We start from the raw sequence: 9381 nt of genomic DNA on the forward strand, positions 1-9381 counted from the left end.
GTGAATTTGTGCTTTAGATTATTTAAATCGGGGGTTCTCTCTCTGGCTGCACATTATAATCACTTGGAAAGTTTATAAAATATAGATGACCAAGTCTTACTTCAAGATTTGATGTGATCAATCTGAGGAGGACTTGTGGTTTTGTTTATTTGTTTTTTTAATTGTATTTATTTATTTGAGAGAGACAGAGACCAAGCATGAGCAGGGGAAGGAGGAGGCAGAGAAAGAGGGAGAAGCAGACACCCCACTGAGTGGGGAGCCTGACATGGGGCTTGATCCCAGGACCCTGAGACCATCACCTGAGCTTAAGGCAGCCACTTAACCAACAGTCACCCAAGTGCCTCGAGGACTTGTGTTTTTTTAAGCTTCCCCGGGTCATTCCAATATACAGTCAGTGATGGCCAACACTGATTAAATGATCTCTTTACATAGACACTGAAGTCATTTCTGGTTTTTAAAAATAACTCGTTATATCTGAAAAAAATTAACTTCACAGGATGTTGTAACAAACTCCTGTAATTATGTGTCTAGGTCTGAGTATGATGCCCATATACTTTATCATCCCAACAAAGACTTCTGATAGTGAATGGAGTGCCATTATCTACTACACTAGGACAACAGGCATGTAAGCCAGGCAAAGCTGGCAAGTTGGGTCATATATGCTTGCACTATTTAAAGCATACACAAGTTTTAAAACATATGGTAATTATTACCTAAATGCTATCCAAAAACATCATATTAATTACATCAAGAGTTTTTAAAAGTATCTGTATCCTGAAACCCACAAAGACATTGGAAAATATCTACTCAGTAAAAAGAAATACTTATTAAATAACTACTAAATGCTAGCTTATGCTAGACATGGGGGACAGCTGCTAGGAACGAGGAATTTATAGTTTCCACTTCATAAGTCTATCAAGAATTATATTTAAGCTTCATTAATTTGTCAGGCAAAAAGGTATTTGTTTTCATCTTTATGTATTTGATCACTAGTGAAATTGAAATATATTGTTTTTGACTACTTGTATTTCTTTTTTTTAAGATTGTGTATTTATTTATTCATGAGAGATACACAGAGAGACAGAGGCAGAGGCACGGGCAGAGGGAGAAGCAGGCTCCTTGCAGGGAGCCCGATGTGGGACTCGATCCCGGGTCCCCTGGGCCGAAGGTGGCGCTAAACCGCCGAGCCACCTGGGCTGCCCCTTATTTCTTCTTTTATAAATTGTCCATTAACAACATCTTTGTTCATTTGGCTATCATATGCGCTTCAAGTATTTTTCCAGTTTATTATTTGATGTTGAAATTTGCTTATGGTGGGTTTTGATAGAATATTAAAACTTTTTTGTAGTCATACCTATTTGTATTTTCTTTAATAATTTCTGACTTGGGAACCAAAATTCATCTTGAATTCATAATTAATAAACCTGATAGAGAATGAAATAAGGATCTTATAGTAATGATTCCAAGTAATTTTAAAAATTACCCAATAGCATTTATAAAAAAAAATTATTTCCCTTACTGATTTGAAATGTCATTGTAAGCATGCAATAAGATCCTATATATGCAGCTCTGTTTCAGAGGTTCCTATTATGTTCTTTTGTTTCATCTGTCCTCATACTATCTCACCAACTTAATTATGACCATACCTCATTTTATTGTGCTTCACTTTATTCTGCTTTTTAGAAATTGCATTTTTTACAAATTGAAGGTTTGTGGCAATCCTGCATCAAGCAAGTCTACTAGCATCATTTTCCCAATAGCATTTGCTCATTTCGCATCTCTCCCAGTTTGATAATTTTCACAATATTTCAAACTTTTTAATTATTATTATATTTGTCATGGTGACCTGTGATCAATGGTCTTTCACGCTATTACTGTAATTGTTTTGGAGCACCAGGAGCAGCACCTTTATAAGACAGCAAATTTAATCGATAAATTTTGTGTGTGTTCTGACCACACAACCAACTAGAAAGACCACCAACTGGCCCTTCTCCTATCTTTCTCCCTCTCCTTGGGCCTCCTTGTTCCCTGACATGCAATAATACTGAAATTAGGCCAACTAATAACCCTTCAACGGCCTTAAGCTTTCAAGTGAAAGAAAGAGCCGCAGGCCTCTCACTTTAAATCAAAAGCTAGAAATGATTAAGATTAGTGACAAAGGCAGGTCAAAAGCTGAGACAGGGCGAATGCTAGGCCTCTTGCACCAAACAGTTGGCCAAGATGTGAGTATAAATGCAAAGTTCTTGATGGAAATTAAAAGTGCTATTCTAGTGAACATACAAATGATATGACAGTAAAACAGCCATATCGCCAATATGGAGAAAGTTTTAGTGATCTGGATATATCAAATCAGTCACAATGTTCCCTTAGGCCAAAGCCTAATCCAGAACAAAGCCCTAACTCTCCTCAATTTTATGAAGGATGAGAGAGGTGTGGAAGCTGAGGAAGAAAAGTTTGAAGCTGGGATGCCTGGGTGGCTCAGTCAGCTAAGTGGCCAACTCTGGATTTCAGCTCAGGTCATGATCTCAGGATCTTGGGATTAAGCGCTGTTTTGGGCTCCATGGTCAGTGGGAAGTCTGCTTGAGGATTCTCTCTCTCCCTCTGCCTCTCCCCTTGCTCTCTCTCTCTCTCTCTCAAATAAGTAAATCTTTAAGGGGGAAAAAAAAGAAAAGAAAAATTTGAAGCTAGCAGATGTTAGTTCATGAGGTTTAAGGAGGAAGGCCATTTCCATAACATAAAATTGCACAGTGAAGCAGCAAGAGCTGATGTAGAAGCTGCAGCAAGTTATTTAGAAGCTCTAGTTCAGATAATTAATAAAGGTGGCTACCCTAAACAACAGATTTTCATTGTAGTTGAAACAGCCTTCTGTTGGAAGAAGATACCATCTAGGTCTTTCACGGAGAGAAGTCAATACCTGGCCTCGAGGCTTCATAGGACAGGCCAAATCTCTGGTTAGGGGCTAATGCAGCTGGTGACTTTAAGTTGAAGCCAATGCTCATTTATTATACCCCAGATCTTAGGACCCTTAAGAATTATTGCCTGTGCTCTAAAAATGGAACAACACCTGGCTAACAGCACAACTCTGTACAACATGGTTTACTGAGTATTTTAAACCCACTGCTAAGACCTAATACTCAGGAAAAAAGATTTCTTTCAAAATATTTAATATTCTTTGATAGCACGCCTGGTTACCTAAGAGCTCTGATGGAGATACACAACAAGATTAATGTTGTTTTTATGCTTACTGACACCCATTCTGCAGCCTACAGATTGAGGAGTAATTTGACTTTCAAGTCTTGTTATCCAAGAAATACACTTCATAAGGCTGTAGCTGCCATAGATAATGGTTCCTGTGACAGATCTAGGCAAAGTAAATGGAAAACCTTCTGGAAAGGATTTGCCATTCTAGATGCCATCAAGAACACTTGCAATTCATGGGAAGAGGTAAAAATATTAACGTTAAGAGGAATTTGGAAGAAGCTGATTGCAACCCTCAAGGATGACTTGAAGGGGTTCAAGACTTCAGTGGAGGAAGGAACTGCAGATGTGGTAGAAATAATGAGGAACTAGAATTGGTTGTGGAACCTGAGGATGGGACTGAATTGCCGAGATCTCCCAATCAAACTTGGACAGATGGGGAGTTCTTCTTATGGATGAGCAAAGACAGCGGTTGCTTGAGATGGAACCTATTCCTGGTGAATCTCTTCCTGCCGTGAAGATTGTTGAAATGACCATGAAGGACTTAAAATATTACATAAACTTAGTTGATAAAGCAGTTAGGGTTTAAGAGAATTGACTCCAGTTTTGAAAGAAGTTCTGCTGTGGGTAAAAGGTTACCAAACACTGCATGCTACAGTTGTCTTATTTTAAGAAAATGCCACAGCCATCCCCTCCTCAACTTTCAGCAACCACCATCCCAATCAGTCAGGAGCCATTAACATGGAAGCGAGACCCTCCACCAACAAAAAGATTATGACTCAGAAAGCTTAGATGATGGTTAGTGTATTTCAGGAATAAAGTATTTTAAAATTAATGCATGTACATTGTTTTTTTTTTTTTAGACATAATGCTATTGCATACTTAATAGACTACAGTAGAGTGTAAACGTAATTTTTATATGCACTAGGAGACCAAAACTTTCATTTGGCTTGCTTTACTGTGGTGCTCACTATACTGTCATGATCTGGAACCAAACCTATAGTACCTCCTGGGTATGCCTGGAGTATTCGGCACTGGGCTATGTTTTAGTATTTGACTATGCAAGTTCTTCTACCATATTCTTCTTTTAAAATATGTTATGGGCTATCTTGCCTGTTTGATTCTTCTAGGTAAATTTTAGAGAATTTTTCCCCAAAACATCCATGGATTTCATGGGGATGTATGTATAAATTTAGGGAGGATTAACAACATTACAAGATGGATATCTATCCAGGAACTTGGTATGTCCCTCTAATCATTTAAATATTCGTTTACGACCTACATTCTTCTGATTTTGCAGGATTTTTATAAAACCAGATTCTATATTTTTCTTGTTATGGGTATTTCTTTAATTTGCTACGTGTGTGTGTGCATGTGTGTGTGTGCGCGCAAAGGGGGTCCTTTTTCACCCATTTATATTTTCTAAGTGGTTATTTTATCCTACTGATTTTTCCCAGCCCTATTTAATAGCACACTACCATGTTATATCGGATAGCAACATACACCAAAAACTGGCATAAACATACCGCTCGAACTTTACTTTCCCGTATTCTCTTTTAAAATGCTATATAGCAATGGTCTGGCTGCCTCCAGGTCTAGTCTGTGATCATTTGCACTATTTTTTTAATTCACTAAATGACATTGAGACTTTTCTAGGGCTACACACTAAGCCAAGAATGAGAATATGATAATAACAAGGGGATAAAATTTATGAAAAAGAGCACAGAGGAGATCTAATTTAGTTGGGATCCCAGTCAGTCAGGCATGGCTTTCTCGAGAAAAATGGTATTTAAGCTGAAGCGTGGAGGGTGCTCAGGATTTTCCTAGATGAAGAAGAGGGGAAAGATCATTTGGAACAGAGGGAACCACATGGAAGGGCCAATCTATATAACAGGCAGGAGAATGACCATGAATCGGGCTCACATATAGGCGGGAGCCAATGTTGCAGGGCGTTGGGGACACACTAAGGCTTCTGTTTTTAAACTTCAGAGCAGTGGAAAGCAATAAGGGGTTAATTTTTTAAAAGATTTTATTTATTTATTCATGAGAAACAGAGAGAGGCAGAGACACAGGCAGAGGGAGAAGCAGGCTCCACGCAGGGAGCCCGACATGGGACTTGATCCCAGGACCCCAGGATCACGTCCAGGGCTGAAGGCAGTGCTAAACCGCTGAGCCACCAGGGCTGCCTGCAACCAGGGGTTTAAATAGGGGAGGGACTGAAACCCACCTGCATTTCGGAAAGAACTTGGATATGGGGTGGAGAATAAATTCAAGGAGAGAAAAAAAAAAATTCAAGGAGAGCAAGAAAGTTGGCAGGGAGCAGAAGAACAATCAGGTTTTTCAAGTAGTCTGCCTAAAATAACAGGTCTACCTGAATGATGACATTATGAGGCCAGTAAGTGGAAACCAAGTGCATCAAGGAGGCATACAAGAGACAACAGGATTTAGACACTGACTAGGATGTGGAATGTGAGGCTAGGGCGAAGTCAGGAAGGACTTCTAGGATTCCTGGCTGGAGCCAGGTGCTGCTTAGAGAAGCCACCACGCACTGGGAAACACAAGTGGGCAGATCTGGGGTGGCAAGGGGAGATTCTAAGTGTCTACTTTGAAGGTTTGGAAGTTGAAGTACCTGTGAGATCTAAGTAGACACATCAAGTAGATCGTTGAAGTCTAAGAAGGAACTCAAGAGAGAGGGTAGAGAATATACATTTAGGAATCACCAACCCATAGATTGTAGTTGAAATGATGTGAATGAATAAAATTGCCTTGAAGTGAGTGAAAAAGAAGCACTAAAAGGCCTAGGTCGTAAGTAATTTCAAAATGTAACAGGTGGCTCAAGTTGGGTTGAAAGGGGAAGAAACTGACCCAATGTGGTTAAATATTTAATGATATTTGAGAACATGAAAGGAAAAGGAGGTAAAGGCTTATAGACTAAGTAAGTGATCTTTACCCACTGTAAAAATCTTGACCATTTTATTGCATTTCTAATGTATTCTAATGAAAAGAGCAATTTCCTTGCAATTTCTTAACATACTGCTGTAATTCATCTTGGTGAAACACAATTTCCCAGCCCCAAATGGCTATAGACTCTTACTACATTGGGTATAACTCTCCTTTGGGGCCGAGATCCTCAACTGCTCAGAGGCCTTTGAACCAAGTGAAGGCCCTTCCTTCATGAGAAATTGCCCTCCATCCATCAGAGTCCTCTCCTCGTAGGGGAGGGTGAGAATGGATGTGTTTCCTCAAAGTCGCTATCCCAGGCAGAATTTAGGAACACACTCGTTTCAGGCACGTGGAACCAGGCAGGTGCTTCATTTTTAAGTGAAGAAGGCACATCACTGGAGATGAGGGATTAATGCCATTATGTAGGGCTTTTTGCTTAGTGAAGTTTGTTAGATTCAGGCAAAGTAACTGGCAAAGGCATTGGTGGGAAGTAAATGGTGTTAAAATCAAACTGGTAGAAAAAGGTTCATAGCACACTGTGAGATATGTCATGGGTCTCCCTATGACAGCTAGCACACAGAGGGACAAGGGAGATGGTGAATACCATCTGTGGTGATGATTATGGTGATGGCAGTTTCTGGCGTTCATTTGATCATTTATTTAACAAACGATGATTAGGTGTCTAGGGTGTCACTGGAAGTACAGCAGCAGGGAACTGGATACAGAGTTTCTACTCCAGCGATGGGGAGAGAATGAGCAGGAAACAAAGGACATGGGGCTCCTGGGTGGCGTAGTCAGTTAAGTGTCCGACTTTTGGTTTCAGCTCAGGCCCTGATCTCAGGGTTGGGAGACTTGAGCAGATGGCAGGCTCTGCACTCAGCAGGGAGTCTGCTTGGGTTTCTCTCTCCCTCCATCCCTCCACCTCTTGTATGTGTGTGCTCGCGCGCTCTCTCTCACAAATAAATTAATTAATTAAATCTTTTTAAAAAAAGAAACAAAGGACACTTCATACAGTCAAGGGATGGAATTGTGAATGACTAAGAGATACATCAGCTTGGGTTGAACAAGCATTGCAAACATGTGACTCTTGTGATTAGGTAATCTATTTGATCAAAGCATTTACTAAGAGAAGATGGTACTTTAGTGAAAGGTCCCATCACAGAAAGTATCTTAGTCGATTTTGGGCTGCTGTAACAGAAATACCATAGACTAAGTGGCTTATAAACAACAGAAATTTCCTTCTCACAATTGTGGAAGCTGGAGGTCTGAGATCAGGGAGTCTGCATGGTTGAGCTCTGGTGACAGCTCTCTCCCTGGTTCATAGATGGTTCTCATGTTGGCAGAAGGGCAAGAGAGCTGTCTGTGATCTCTTTTATATGGGGAATAATTCCAATTATGAGAGTTCCACCCTCATGACGTAACGACTTCCCAAAGGCCTTACCTCCAAATACCATCACATTTGGAGCTAGGATTTCAAGCTGTGTATTTGGAGTTTACAACAAAGTAGGTTTGAATTCCAGTCAGACCACTTACTAGACATCTGATCTTGGCAAATTGTTTCTAATCTTTGAGTTTGCTGAAGCTGTTCAGTTCTCTGAGCTTTAGCTTCTTCATGTAGAACATAGGGCTGGAGCACCCCCTGTGATGATCAGATGGATCTCACCAAGTGTCTAGCGTAGTCCACTCAGTTATCTTCCTCCTTTTCCTGCCTGATGAGAAAGGCTGAGTGTATCCTGACATAATGGGTTTAGAGCTGGCTGATGCTCTGTCTATGACCTCTTTCCCACAGCACACCTTCCGCATTTCTAAAATCAAAATCCCAGACATATGACAACTTTCCTTTTAGTGAAAAAAAATGTGGCACTGCAGATATATTTTGAAATATGAGAACAAGGCAAGTTCAGGTTGAGAAAAAGGCTAATGGAAAAAAAAAAAGGCTAATGGCAATCTCGTAGAGTCCCCTGTATGACAAGAGAAGCACTATTGGAATCAATACTCTCTTACGTAGATGCCACCAAACTCATTCTCATTAGAATAGACCTTTTCATTGCATTTCTGATATTGGTAACAGTTGTTCCAAGCATTTCATATACTCTTGTTCATCCTGCCACTGTTTATTAGTTAAGATGTAGATTCAAGTTGCCAAAATACAGGGATATAAACAATATAGAAGTTGATTTCTCCCTTAGGAAACCATCCCAGAATTTGTATTCTTTTTTTTTTTTAAGTTGGATATTATTATTATTTTTTAAAAGATTGTATTTATTTATTCATGAGAGACAGAGAGAGAGGCAGAGACACAGGCAGAGGGAGAAGCAGGCTCCATGTAGGGAGCCTGACATGGGACTGGATCCCGGGACCCCAGGATCCCACCCTGGGCTGACGGCAATGCTAAACCACTGAGCCACCGGGGCTGCCCAGAACTTGTATTCTAGGACCAGTATGGCAGTTCCTCCGTTTCTGTTCTAGGCTTTCTATATTCTGTCATTTTATCTTTCTTGGATTTTTAGCCCTATCTGCCCAGTGCAAGGTGACTCATTCACATTGTGTAGACTTTACAGTCAGTGGGAAAGGAACAAAGGAAGGGGATGGAACCTTCTATCCCTTTATGGACTCAACCTGGAGATTACACACATCACTTCCACTCATATTCTATTGGCCAGAATGTAGTCACAAAATCATAACAATCTGCAGTTGCTATTTTAACACACCAAAGAAGAGAAAAAAGAATATGGAGACCACTCATCATCTTAGCCATAACTTATGTTGGTAGAGCCCATTTTGGAGTATAATCTATGTCCCATGGGCATACCAAGGTATGACTATGAAGTAAAACAAAAAAAGTATTTTAAAGAAATACAATAGATTTTTAAAAAGATTTTATTTATTTATTCATTGGAGACACACAGAGAGAGGCAGAGACACAAGCAGAGGGAGAAGCAGGCTCCATGCAGGGAACCTGATGTGGGACTTGATCTCAGGACTCCAGGATCACGCCCTGAGCCAAAGGCAGATGCTCAACCACTGAGCCACCCAGGCGTCCCACAATAGATTTTTTGACATACAAATGTATTTACTTTCAAACTAGTTAACTTTGGGCACATTTACTCTTTGAAAATTATTATTATTCCAAATATTTCTGGATCTCCTGTTTTGTAACTGTTAGAAACAGTTCATATCCCACATAAGACTATCTGTCTTACTGCTTTTTACTTGCAGCTCAGTTTTTCTCCAAAAACT

The sequence above is a fragment of the Vulpes vulpes genome, chromosome 7, assembly GCF_048418805.1.
Source record: "Vulpes vulpes isolate BD-2025 chromosome 7, VulVul3, whole genome shotgun sequence".
Taxonomy (NCBI): domain Eukaryota; kingdom Metazoa; phylum Chordata; class Mammalia; order Carnivora; family Canidae; genus Vulpes; species Vulpes vulpes.